Genomic DNA, 14,839 nt, shown 5'->3' with positions numbered 1-14,839 from the left:
TGGTGTCAGCCAATCACCATTCTGAAGCCCTACCATTAACTCTGGTATGGGGAGACCCCAGATGTCACGCCCTCTGCAGCCTGAGGGCGCTCCTTCTCTGTCCTGTCCCTAGTTTCCGGTCTGCTGTCCTTCCTGTCCCTCTCTGTCCCTTGGGCTATATATTCCCGGGTCTTGCACTCTGTCCTGGATCAGCATTGACGTTCGGATGTCCTGAGACCCGCCTAGCACCAGGGCGCCCCACGTCCGCTCCCTGAGGGCATAGGTTTCTATACGGCATTCCTGAACTCTTTGCACTATGAGCCCGGGCCTTTTTCCCGTCTCGCCGCTACGCATATGGGTCTTTTTCCGCTCTCCTGCTCCCCACAGTTAGTCCCTTTGGACGTCCGTGACACCAGAATTCTGTCCCATAGTTTAGACAGATGATAGATACTTTTATTGATCCCGTGAGGGAAATAAAGTAAATCATTTTCATTTTAGGAAATTATTAAACGCTCTGTTAAAAGCAAAGGAGATTGTCTGTTATAGTGGACATAAAAACAAGAGTTCGCTGGCATTATATCTTAGAAAACACAGACCGGCGCCAGACCGGTAAAATGCCAGATGAACTAGGGATTGGACAGTTTCCAAGTGCTTGTACAATCGATGGAAATGTTCAAATAATTTTGCAAAAGAAATAAACAAAATAATCATTTATTTCTTTATCATATTGGCTAGCTAATGTCCTCTCTTTGCTAGTTAGTGGCTGTGTTTCTGCGTTGGGTAGCAACGGGTGACTGTTCTCAGGCGGAAGATGTAAACAGCTTAATGTTCGTGTTAAATCATTTTTTAAAATTAAAATTCATTCTATACAGCAATCGCATATTTGGGTACCGTTTCATAAAACTTTCATGCTTAAAATGTTTAGGGAGAAATGGAAGACTGGTGTGTATTTTTTCTTTAAACTACCAAGACCAGCCACACAGTACAGTTTATGTAATACAGTAATGTTTATGTTCCTAAATTAATATCGTTTATGACCTTCAGATGTGTTATGCTCCTCTTCTCTTTATGCTCAGCTACTAAAATTTCCCTTTAGTGGTAAAATCCATATAAATATTCAAAACTAAGCGGATTAAAATGTGCACAGTAAAGTCATTAAATGATTAAATCTTTTCACTACTAACCAATACACCACCAGTGCCCCTGTCGGTCATTTTGGCCAGCCAATCACTTACCGCGGTGCCCTCCGGTGCCCTGCAGTGGCTTGTGGGTAGGTTACTGTACCGCAGGTTTTTATAGCGCATTTTGAATGGCTGCATCTGTATGATGTTATATGATGGGTTTTTTTTCAAATTTTAAATGATCATTTTTCATGGAGCTTTGAAGGGGATAAATTCAGCCTCTTTAGCCAGGCCAGAGCTCCAGAAGCCTGTGTAGGATTCTAGCTTTCTCCCCTTGCAGGCATCGGGCACAGAGGACGTCATGGTTTTCCAAAAAATCTTTTTTTTTTGTATTCCTTGTTGTTCCAAACTTAATTTTAAACACTTTTAATTAGAAATTATATTACAAATAGTGCAAAAAATGACTAATTTCACAAAAAATAATGTAATATAAAACAGATGTTTTTAACTTTATTGTAGTGTTTTAGAAACTAATATGTCTTCAAAAATGGTTATTTTTCACTCCTAGGAATGAAAGCTGTTGTTATATGATGTTTATTTTCAAATTTTGAAAAATCAAAGGATTCTAGCTTTCTCCCCTTGCAGGCATCGGACACAGAGAACCTCATGGTTTTCCTAAAAATCATTTTTTATGTTCCCTGGTGTTTCAAACTTAGTTTTAATTTCTTATTATGTTAAAAACAGGGTAATACATTTCTAATTGGACTATAAATAATGTCATATTGTCTGCTATAAAACTGATGTTTTCAACTCTATTCTAGAGATTCTAGAATCAACTAATAGAGAATTGAAATAAAAAAGAGCATAAGAAGACATTACCAACAACGACCACAAGATGGAGATAGTGTCTAGACATTACCAACAACGACCACAAGATGGAGATATTATCCAAAGAGGCAAGAGGGCAAAGCCGCGATAAGGTAAAATCATTTTTTGAAAGAGATTGCTGTCAGAATGCACATCCGTATCCCAAACAGAATCTCTAGTAAAATATGATCATTTGTGAAACAGGCAAATGAGTGTCTGCTACAATATGATTGCTACATATCTGCATTTGTTGGTTTTTAAGGAGTAATAGTGGAGGGGGTTTAAACCTGCGATCCCGTGTGTTGAAGTATTTCACAACACTACCCCTAGCACATCTGGAAATAAATCCTCATAATGATTATTGCCCTGGGCATGTACCAAAAAATCAGTGAGCATATATATATATATCACTGTGTTGAAGCTAGAGACACAGAATAACTGCAAACACATCCTAGCTACAGTGTAGTTCAGGTGGGTAGCTGCGTCAGCATGCGTAGGCTGCAAAGGAACAAGTAATAGGTTTATTCCATGCTGAAAAAAAGAAGAAAGAGAACACAACGTTTCGGCCGTGGAGCCTTCTTCAGGTGTGAGAGAGACAGGGCAGTAGGCAGAGGTAAAGTAGCGGGAGAACAAAGGTTGGGAGGGAGGAGGAGTGAGAGGCGGGAGCAGGGGACAGAAAGAGAGGCCAATCAAGAGGTGTGAAGTCAGAATGGGTGCAGAGAGGTGTGAAATGAAACTTCCAATGAATGGAGAAAATTTAAAAGAACAGTAGTCTGTTATTAAGGGAAGGGAGAATGTGTGATCCTAGCTGAAGAATAATTTTAGTTTCGGTGGTCTTTCTGATGTATGAGTTCGGAAAAACGTTTTTGAGAACAAAGACGGAGAGATTAGAGTGGTCGTTGTCGAGGTGAAATGAGAAACAATGGGCTTGGAGAGATCTTTAATCTTCACAGCCCTGACGTGTTCTCTGAAGTGGTCTCCGAGTCTCCTTCCTGTTTCTCCAATGTAGATGGCTGGACATTTACTGCAAGAGATACAGTAAATGAGGTTGCTGAAAGTACAAGATGCTATCTGGGTGATCCGGAATTGTCCTGAGGGGCCTTGAATGATTGTGGTGGTGGCTGTGTACTTGCAGGTGATACAACGAGCTCTGTTGCAAGGGAAAGTGCCTGGTGTGGATGGTTGTTGAGGGCGGTCAAGGGAGCTGTGAACAAGGAGGTTACGCAGATTAGGTGGTCGGCGATATGAGATGATAGGGTGATCAGAAAAGAGGGCCCCAATGGAGGGATCATCCTGTAGGATGGAAAAGTTGTGGTTAATGGTCCTGGGGATAGGAAGTGTGTTAGGGTGGTAAGGAAGCACCAAAGGAATGTGGTTATTACGGCGGGAGTTCCTGATCGGATTGATGGTCCAGGGGGTGTTTTTGGCTGGGGCAAGGGCCCTGTCAATCACACTGCTGGGGTATCCTCTGTTGATGAAAAATGAATACATTTCGAGGGCTTGGTTCTCGAAGTCGATGTCATCGCTGCATAGTCATCGTAACCTAAGGAACTGTGAAAAAGGAAGAGAGTTTTTAGTATGGTTGGGGTGAAATGAGCTGTACAGGAGGTAGCTGTGTGAATCCGTGGGTTTGTAATAAACTGAAGTGGACAGTCGGGGGTAGTTGATAGACAAGTGGATGTCTAGAAACGGAAGAGTGGTGGAAGATATGTTAACCGTATATTTGAGGGACGGGTGGAAGTTGGTTAAATGGTGCAGGAAGAACTCAAGCTGATCGCTGGAGCATGTGGCGGCACCGACGCAGTCATCAATATATCACTTGTAGAGGTCAGGGACATAGCCAGTGTAGGAAGCGAAGAAGCGTTCTTCTACCCAGCCGAGGTCAGGGACATAGCCAGTGTAGGAAGCGAAGAAGCGTTCTTCTACCCAGCCGACAAAAATGTTGGCATAGCTGGGTCCCATTCTGGTGCCCATGGCAACTCCACTGACCTGTTGGTAAAAAAGATTATTGAAAGAGAATGCGTTCAGTGTGAGGACCAATTCTGCAAGGCGTACCAGGGTGTGGGTGGGTGGATCAAGCACTGTGTGTTTGTCCAGCGTGTGCTTGAGGGCTGTAAGGCCGTCATTATGGGGAATGACGGTGTACAGAGATGTGATGTCCATGGTAAAAATGTGGCATTCGGTACCCTGAAATTGGAAATCATTGAAAAGTTGGAGCGCGTGGTTGGTGTCTTTGATGTATGAGGGAAGATCTTCAACCAGCGGTCTCATGAGGCTGTCGAGAAAGGCTGAGATGTAAGTAGTTGGACAGTTACATGCTGATACGATGGGGCGTCCAGGGGTGTCCGGTTTGTGGATTTTGGGGAGGAGGTAAAATTGAGATACCTGTGGATGTTCCATGATGAGCCGGTTCGCCTCCTGGGGGAGCTCGTTACTGCTGATAAGAAGGGAAATGGTGGATACCACTTCCTTTTGGTAGTCAGTGGTAGGGTCCTGTTGGAGAGGGAGGTAGGCAGAAGTGTCAGTTAGTTGTCTAGAGGCTTCAAAGATATATAGATCCTTACGCCACACCACAACAGCACCTCCTTTGTCCGCTGGTTTGATGACGATATCATCCCTGTTGCGGAGAGACTGGAGCACCTGATTTTCTCCTTGGGTGAGGTTAGACCTATGTTTACTGGGTATAGAGAGTGCCTTGGGAGCTTGATTAGTGCATTGGTTGATGAAATAATCAACTGGTGGAAAACGGCCAGAGGAGGGAGTCCAACAGCTCTGTTTGGGATTAATGTTGTTAATGACATCAATAACCGGGTTATAAAGGAACAAGTAACAGTGTTCCTGCACCTTTGACCTCATCCAGAATGTATCGTTTTTTGAAAGGGATTGCTGTCAGAATGCACAACTGAATCCCAAACAGAATCTCTAGTCAAATATGATCATTTGTGAAGCAGGCAAATGAGTCTCTCAGGTGCACATTGCTCATTTTCAGACACAATTATGCAATACTTTCACCATGCGTTGAGCAGTAGGGATTAAAGATACCAGAGGTAAGGTTTAAAAGTGATTCTGAGGTGCAACACATCGGCGATACAGCTAGGCATCTGAAATGCGGGGTTTGAGAGCCCTTCAGGGAACACCGTACCCTAAAGGTACCAGAAGTCCACTAGTATAAGCATTAAGTCACTGTCACCCCTGTTACAATGTGATTGCTACATATCTTCATTTCTTTGGTTTTTAAGGAGTAAGAGTGCAGGAGGTCTAAATCTGCGTTCCAGTGTGTTGAAGAATTTCACAACACTACCTGTAGCCCATCTGAAAATAAATCCTCATTTTGATTATTGCCCTGGGCATGTACCAATAAATCACTGAGCATATATATATATCTCACTGTGTTGAAGCTAGAGACCTGTATGTAATAATATGATGCTAAAATTTTATTTTCATATATATTAATGTAATAAATGATTGCTTATGCTTTATAAACAAACCTAATTAAAATAAAAGCTTAAGTTTTGTATTTATCTTGTACCATAGAACATGATTTTCTTTGTATTTCAAGCCCACAAAGTGTCCAAATGACGCACTACATGATATAAGGAAGATTATCACATGCATATCGGTATTATCTTTCTTATGAAAATGCATTCCTTTCATTACCTTTTACTTTTTAAAATGAACTCAAATTGTGTATAATGTAATAATTTAAGTAGAATAGATTCTAATAATATAATGATCCAGTGTGTTGCACTACTTCACTGCTTCACTGCTCTATGCCGTCTGGAAATAAATCCTCAGACTGCTTACTGCCCTGGGCATGTACCAATGAATTACAGGAGCACATCTATATTTCACTGCGTTGAAGCAGGAGACACACAATCACTGCAAACACATCCTAAATACAGTGTTTCATCACCTTTGACCTCATCCAGAACATATCATTTCTTGAAAGGGATTGCTGTCCGAATGCACATTCGAATCCCAAACAGAATCTCTAGTAATATACGATCGTTTGTGAAACATGCAAATGACTGTCTCAGGGGCCCATTCCTCATTGTCAGACACATGTATCTTGTACCATAGAACATGATTTTCTTTGTATTTCAAGCCCACAAAGTGTCCAAATGTTCTATGATCATTTCTTTCAGCATTAGGGACTAAATATACCAAACGTATGATGCTAAAATCCTGAAAAAAGGATGTGCTCCATCTCGTCAGTAGATTGGATTCCAAAACTGATTTGGGTCAATATACATTACCTTTGAAGATAAGGTACAGTCTACTGTAGGGAACCATCAACTGAGAAAGCATTGGCCTTCCCTGGGGGTCAGGTAGGTGCAAAAGATAAACCTTTATCCTATCTTTATCTTAAGATAAGTGGCCAAGCAGTATTTTTCCAAGTTTCACCAAGCTCATCATGTTGCCATAGTAGACAAAGTTCTATAAAATGTTAAATAACTTTAAAAAAAAGCATCTTGGTCTTTCAGTACTGTACAAGGTGAATTAAACTGTCCCTGGTAATAAAAAGTAATTAGAAGCATCCCAGAAACTTTATCTCTAGAAACATTAGCTGTTTTATATCATGTAATTTAGTGTGATGTTGTCAGAATTCAAGGACATTATCACACACAGAAATTGGTTCAGTTAAATCTAAAAAACACAGCTAAACATGGGTTTAAATGTAAAATAGAAGTCTTACCTCTTGTCAAAAGATTTAATTCAAGAAGCGATGTAATACATGATTGCTTATGCTTTATAAACAAATCTAATTAAAATAAAAGCTTAAGTTTTGTATTTATCTTGTACCATAGAACATGATTTTCTTTGTATTTCAAGCCCACAAAGTGTCCAAATGACGCACTACATGATATAAGGAAGATTATCACATGCATATCGGTATTATCTTTCTTATAAAAATGCATTCCTTTCATTACCTTTTACTTTTTAAAATGAACTCAAATTGTGTATAATGTAATAATTTAAGTAGAATAGATTCAGGTAGGAAATATAGAGTCATGATGTTTATGGCTGACATCATTTCACATGGGTGAATTTTAAGCTAAGAAATAAAAACATTTACAATGAAGATACCATTGCTTAATTTTTAATGCCTTTAAAAAATAAATACCTCCTGAGAATAATTTGCCACTCCCAGATCCTTGGTAAGGTACTGTTTGAATCCAATCAGGAGAGGAGCATCCAGGGAGTGCTTTCTATAGAGTCCAGCTTGGGTCACTCTCTTCCGGCCTGCTGATACTTTTTAACTACTCAGGGCCTGTAAAGATATAAAACACCGGTTTAAACATTTTATACCTATAAGACAAATTAGAATTTTAGTAAAAAATACATACATCTGAAAAATAAAAAGTCTTACTGCTGATAGAGTTCTTCAGAGCTCACATCTTCCCCTTCCTTATCCGTTTCTGTTTCAGTTTCTAGAGCAGCCTCTGGCATCTCTTCCTCCTGGACAGCGGCCTCTTGCTCAGGGCCGCTGGAATGCAGGTAGATTCTTTTCAACATGCTTTTACATAATATGTTGTAACAATGATTTCAAAAAGAAACTACAGAAGCCTTACAGATTAAAAATATCTCACCTTGCCGATGTGTCTTCAGGCTTCCCATGTACAAAAAGGCCCAAGGACTCTAGCAGTCTTACAACCACTATCCTGTTTGCCTCACCAGACACGATCTCTATTCTGTGGTAATCCACGATGACCCCGTTCTTCAGGTGATTCATCATGTCCTCCCTCGCCTGTTGAGAGGCCATCCTGATCTCTTCTGCCGTGGCGTGCTTCATACATGCCCTCTTCAAGTGAGCAGGAAGCTGATCAAAAGTATTCAGGCACATCTTGCACACCAGGGGAATCCTCGCGGGTTTCCTTTGAAAATAAATAATACCATCTTTGTATAGAAACAAGCTTAGACTGATTTCTTAAATTATCCTTAAAATTCTCTCTCATAGTTTGAGCATAATGATTTTATTGCATTTATATAAGAATTGCTCATTGCTCCAAAATAAATAATGGTTTCATAAAAAAGTGAACACTTACTTGGTCTCAGTAACAGACTTTCCAATAGAAGCCATTGTGGAGTTCAGCAACTGCATGTCCTAGAAGTGGGGAAGGAATTTTAAAAGAGAAATTGAATTACAATACAGAAGCAATGGCTGAGGGATCACTGAAATATATATATATACAAATTCCAAAGACTGAGTCCATATAGAAACAACTACCTTTCATTTTCAGCATAAGAAAAAAAAACATTATCTTCCAAACCATCATAAAATTGTCCCTTCTTCCAGACTCTACTTCTCTCTTGTAGTAGTACAGCACACCTTTCCAGGTGAGCAGATCACAGAGTCCGAAATGAGCTTCCTCCATCAAGCAAAGTACCTGAACATGACTCTGTCTTCATAAAAGCGCCCCTGTAATAAAGAAATTCAATCCGAAATAAAGAGGGCAGTTGCCTACTGAAATACAAGAAGTCATCAATTTTAACCTAGCAACACATTAAAGGCTGCATCTATACAAGTACGATTCTAGAAATGCTCACCAGATTATGTTTTAAGAAGGAACTGCGCCTCAGGTTCCGCCGAGATCTTAACTCGGATGGCAGGATTCAGAGTCCGGAGTGTGGACTGATGGCGCACGGAGGGTCCACATACTGTGGATCCCTCAGTGATCTTCCGCGTATTCAAAACGCCAGCGTGTGACTCCCCTGTCCCCGTGACCTCATTGCTCTGCTCTCTCCTCTGTGCAGCAGAGCCCGACTCATGGTAAAGTGAAACAAAATATGCCCTCAACGTAAGATTTACTCTGGAGCGAGGATAGATGTTACCTTTTTATCATTGAACAGGATGTATGTGATGTGGCGACTAGGTTCAATTTTGTATCCTCTTTAAAAGATTAAGGACTGGGGTGAGCGTGATTTACCAACCTTTCAGCTAAGAACCCGACGTGCGCACCGTTTAAGCTGCATAGACTCGGTCGTTTAACTCTTCTCCATTAGCAGGGTTAAGGTTAAAGAAAAAAAACATTGCTGACTTCTTTTTTTTTTGCCTGCCGCTAGCGCTGATTAGCAAGGTTTGTATTTCATGTTTTGCAAGTTGCATCCATTTTAAGAAAAACAAGTCGCTTTAAAGACAGGAAATGAATACTTGTATTTAATTAAGTCCAGCCATAGGCGGTTGTCCGTAAGGACCAGTTCTGTTCGAGAAGACAGAACAAAGAAGGCACCGCTGGGATTCGGACCCAGGATCTCCTGTTTACTAGACAGGAGCGCATTACCCATCAAGTTTCGACGAGGTGGCCGAGTGGCCAAGTCGATGGACTACTAATCCATTGTGCTCTGCACGCATGGGTTCGAATCCCGTCCTCGTCGCTTTCCATGTCTGATATGTGTGCCTGTTCGACGTTGGTCCTCCTGTTGTTTGCTCCGGTACTAGAGCCGTACATTTTCTAGCGGTGGCTGAACATGGTATAGTAGGCTAACGTCGGTATCGAGCAGTGGCAGTAACAGTATTTACGTGCCGCTGCTGCCAAGTGGCTCTGGGTTGAGACCGCGTTTTCACTTACTTGCACGGAGAAACGGAGAAAGCGATTTTTGACAGTCTCTCGAGAGACTGCGCTAGGTGTTTAGGGATAGACTTTGTCAGTTCCCCCTGGGATGATGGCCTCTCAAATAGTTTGTGATTCCTCTAGACGTTTATACACCAGAAGCCTGCTTCGTGGCTTAAATCCAAGCTAAGGAAACGAGTTAGAGGTCTGATGCAGAACTGCGAATTCAATGAACGGGAACACTACAGTACATTGCACTGTATGTGTGAGGAAAGCTGCCCCCTTCTGTCCCTTGTCGACCGAACAGAGGACTGTAAAGGGTACCGCCAAGAAACTTTAGGATGCTGGTTGGAATCCAGCTCCAAAGAAGCCCCTTTGGGTGTTATGTCATCAAAAAGTAAGAACAGCGAATCTCCCTTTGATCAAAAGCGCAACAGAACTGTTTTCCGTGGAGCAGGTTTCAGACCCGTAGACCTGTTTTATTTGTAGGGCAGGGAGCATTCCCAAACGCGAATCTCCTGTGTTAGAAATGCTTTGGGCGGCGTGAAGTGAAAATAAGAAATGGGCTCCTGATGCACATGGAAGCAATCAAGTGTTTCATCCGAGCTGTTTCAAAGACTGCTCAACAGCTTTCCTTTCACAGAGGCGCAACGATTAATGATGGGGGTGCACCCTTCAATGCGCCTTACGACTCTAGGGAGTGATTGAGACGATTCGTAGCGTGTGCTCATTTCCCTCTATTCCCCGTGTTGCAGTGGTGGGATGACGTAAATTACTGCTTCGACACGTAACGGCATTAGAATCAAGTGCAGGAGCTGAGGGCTTTAGTTTTGTTTCGTTTTCCATGGCGTTCGTAAGCGCGCAAATCAAAGGCAATTCCTGCGTCTAACACGATTGTAAATGCTTTTGAAAGTGCAGTGTGGTGCAGCTTGTAAAATCCTTGTCCACATTTGTGGTTTGTTGATGTTTTTCTGTCTGCCAAAGTTGCATTTTGACATCCGGACGGGGAGACTTTATCATTTGAACGTGAAGCCAGCCTTAAACCCTCTGAGGCGTGTCTGTCTGCCGGCACGTATTTTGTGAAAGGTATTTTTTTTTTAACGGAGAGCGACTTAGAAAAAGTTTCCGCAGCCACCTCGCACTCCGTGTTAGATTAAAGGAGGAATGCGGCAGCGGCGAGCTCTCTGTAGTCATCAGAAGAATCAGTTCTTCAGATAACCACACACTTTGTGTTCGCACCTCTGGTGCTCTACTTATGCCTTTGAAAACCTAATGAATAAAGCTGAAAGAACCGACACGATATGTAGGTGCTGGTAAAGCACGCAGTAAAGAACTGTTAACAGCAAGGGTTTCAGTGGGTTAACTGAGGAGAAGGCGTGATCGCTAATTGTTGACTTTGTATTTGGTGTTAGAAACACTCTTACTGTGCATGACGTGCAACAAATGTAGCCACAGAAATTGCATCACGCTTTCATGTATGCTATTGCAGACACCAACGTTGCCTAGATAGAAAACCGAAATAGCCGTGGGTTTGCTTGCTGGTCTGAAGGATCTCTCTTCGAATATCTATCATTTGTCAATGGAAGTAAAAGGCGCTGCAATCTCATACGTTCAGAATCAAACTCGCAGCTGTTGTTCGACTTTATTTCTTGACTAATTACAACTGAGTGTTGCATGAGCAGTTACGTAAACTTGTCTGGTATATTTGAACACAGATGCCGTTCTTCAATTAAAACTAACAGTACATTGTCAGGGACATTCAGTTCTATAAAAACAAGAGACAGACAAGAGAATATTTCTACCGTTCATGTGGACTACGTGTTGACTTACTGATCGGAATAATTGAAAGGTTCGGGCTCATAGCCGATGCAGTGCGTGCTAATTAGAACAACAGCAACGCTGAGCTCTCAGCACCGTACTGAGCCCAGGTGTTTTTCTAAAGCTGTCAGGTGCAGTTCATTTACAGTACGCCCCGTGTCTCAACGGTAGGACGAAGTCAAATACTGCCTCGACACGCAACAGCATTATAATAAACCGCAGGACTTGAGGGCTGTTCTCTTTGAATGTTCCAAGGCATTCGTAAGAGCGTAGGTCAAGGGCCATTCGTGCATCTCCTGTAACTCGAGTAAAAATGCTATTCAAAGTGCAGTGACTGAAATCGTCGTCCACATGTCTCCGTTGTTGATTTCTTTCTGTCTAAGAAAGTTCTATTTTCATGTCCGAACGGGGAGACTTTATCATTCCAACTTGAAGCCACCCTTAAGTCCTCTGAGGTGTGTGTGTCTGCTTACACGTATGGCGTAAAAGGTTTCTTAAACGGAGAGCGAACTTGAAAAAAGTTGCCGCCGCCGCCGCCTCGCACTCCCTGTTCGATTGTAGCAAGACGCCAACAGCTGCAGTATTCGCTGTAATCGTGGCCGAGTGGTTAAGGCAACAAACTTGAAATCTGTTTGGGTCTCCCTGCGCAGGTTCAAATCCTGCCGACTACGGTGTCCTTTGCATTTGCGTGCGTGTAAAAGGACCAGCGCTGTTTTGTTTTCGCTGGGACCTTTAACACTCTAAATCGCCTGGACCCGCAGCCTGTGAAATCGATTCTTCAGCACCCACTAGTGACGCTTTGCAGCTGGACGCAGATAACGATGCTTTTCTGCAACGAGCTTTCCAGCTGAATTTTCTCGGCAGCTCCATACTGAACCTGTTCTCCATTGCAACATAGCGGAGGCTCGTCACGTCTATAGCAAGGCTGTGTAGGACCGCATACGCCACAGTGACTTGTACACAGACCACATGAAAGGCAAGCAAAATACACTTTTAAAATTCCAAAGACTCACAAGGTCAGAGGAACAGCGATGACCTGAACAGATCTGTTACAGAAGTCTAGGTTGACCTTTTTAGAGCTGTAATTGCATTTTTGTTTAATAGAAGATCAAATCTACTCGCATGTACCAGCACCTTACAGTTTATTGATGTTAATTCTGTTTAAGTAATAAGATTGCTAACGATGTTGGACTTTAGCCGGTGTTTTTTAGAACAAATTGCTTACACTTCTGTGAGGAATACGCAGTACGTGCCATTGTCAGTCATTGCTCACCATACCTGTAACTTCCTCAAATGGTGAAGGTCCACAAACATAAATGAAAAAAACCCTTGTTGTAGATGAGGTGCACAAAAAAGCAGCCCCTGATAGTGTATAACACATTTATACTATTGCAGAGACACATGTAACATATATATATATACTGTATATATATATGAAACAGAAATAGAAACAGAAACAGGAATCGCTTACTCACCTGGAGAATCTCTGTAGGAATATCTAGCATTTATCAATGGAAATAAAAGCTGCTTTAATACAGTGCATGTTCAAACTCAAACCCTCAGCTGCTTTTCTTGTTTGTTTTGGGACAAATTGCAACTGAGCATGGCATGAGCCGTTACGTACCCTTATCTGTTAGGGAATTTCAAGGGAGGAGTTAGGTCAGAATGGGTAGGCTGCAAAACAACAAGTAAAGATTTATTCCAAGATGAAACGTTGTGGCGATTTTCTTATCTTTTCAGCATGGACTAAACGTTTATGTGTTCCTTATATGCTATATATGTATATATTAGCACCAATGTCGTTCTTAAAAACTAACATGAAATTGTCAGGGACATTCAGCTATATACAAAGACGAGACAGACAAAGTAATAATTCTGTATTAACGTGGCCTACATATTGACGCAATGATCGAACTAACTGACATGTTCTGATTCAGATCCCCTGCAGTTCATGCCAATTAGAACAATAGCAATGCTGAGTCCTCCCCACCCTACTGAGCACAAATTCAGCTGCTCTCCAGTTCTGTTCTGCATGTTTTTTCATTGCAATTGAGCTCGGAGCTGGAGATGATCTCCATACAGTTCTGTGTTAACTAGCCCGCACTTGCGTGCTAATTTATGGGTTGTGGCAAATGCTTTTCTATAGTTCATATACATGACGGCAACCTGTTACCGAGGAACCTGAGAGGTTTAAAAGCCTTACGAGCCAGGCAGGACTCAGACCTACAATCTTCTGATCCAAAGTCAGGCGCGTTATTCATTACGCCACTGGCCCATAGAACATGCGCTTGGACTCCACCACAGAGAGCTCTACACTGCTACTAGTAGTACACTTCCCCATCTAAATTTTCACAGCAAGAAACTTGTGTTTCCTACTATTTTTATCAGGTTTAAAATATCATCTCCTTAAAACAGAAAAAGTGTTGTGTCGTGCTGAAATTCCGATTGATTTTGAATTCAAAGAAAAAAGGTTTTCTTCCAAAACACCATGAAATTGTCACATCTTGCAGACAATAGGTGTATTCCATGTTGAAAAGAGAAGAAAGAAAACCATGGAGCCTTTTACAGGTGTGAGGCTTCTTCAGGTGTGAGAAGACCTCACAGCTGAAACGCTGTGTTTCCGTTCTTCTCTTTTCAGCATGCAATAAACCTATTACTTGTTCCTTTGCAGCCGAGGCATGCTGACATAGCTACCCAGCTGAACATCTTGCAGACTCTACAGTACTTCTCTCCTGTAGAAGTAAAGCAGGGCTTGCTGGGTGAGCTTTTGCTCCGGTAAATTAGGTCACGTGTCATGTTAAATCACTTCTTCTAAACACAACATTTTCTGGTGCTAGCTTTCCCCATGAAAAGAGACATTTACCTTACAGTACATGACATATCGTTTTTATTCTACCAATAAGTATAGAAATTAAACAAAAGAAAAAATGGTGTCGCCAAAGAATGCACAGCTCCGTCGCCTTGGGGAGGTGTCAAGGGCATTGAGCTCCTTGGACATGAAAAGTGCCCGATAAATGCCATTTCTCATCATTTCTCTTGGCGTCAGTTCTGCTATTAAACGGGAAAGAGGCAACGGGCTCAGAGATTATGTTAAGTGCACACCGAGCGCAGATGTGTCCAAGTGTCTGTAAAAGTGCGGTGCTCCCTAGTGGCTTAAAGTGCCTGCCTAGTAAGCAGGCGATCCTGGGTCTGAATACCAGCGGTGCCTCTCTCCGTGTCTTGTTGTGCCAAATGTATCATTTCAGACAAACATGTACAGCTTTGTTCAGTTTAATGCAAGAATTCATTTCCTTTCTGGAATAACTTGTTTTTGAAGAAATCCATACATTTTGTGAAAGATGAAATCAATTTCTTGGTTGTCAGTGAAAAAATATTGCTGGCTACAAGAAGCGCAAACGATTGTTTTCTTTGACCATAAACCTGCAAATGTAGGGAGCACAAAAGTCCGTCAGACTCTGTGGTGCAATCGGTTAGTACATTTGGCTGTTAACTGAAAAGTTG

General features: G+C 41.9%; 1 non-coding gene across 1 annotated transcript; it reads left to right on the top strand.

The window, feature by feature from the left end:
• Positions 1-9,262: 9,262 nt before the first annotated feature.
• On the top strand, positions 9,263-9,344 carry trnas-acu (transfer RNA serine (anticodon ACU)). Its single transcript has one exon. It is a non-coding gene; the product is annotated as a tRNA-Ser (tRNA).
• The last annotated feature ends 5,495 nt before the right edge of the window (positions 9,345-14,839 follow it).

The sequence above is a fragment of the Lepisosteus oculatus genome, unplaced genomic scaffold (genome assembly GCF_040954835.1).
Source record: "Lepisosteus oculatus isolate fLepOcu1 unplaced genomic scaffold, fLepOcu1.hap2 HAP2_SCAFFOLD_99, whole genome shotgun sequence".
NCBI lineage: Eukaryota > Metazoa > Chordata > Actinopteri > Semionotiformes > Lepisosteidae > Lepisosteus > Lepisosteus oculatus.
This window is presented reverse-complemented; position numbering and strand designations above follow the sequence as displayed.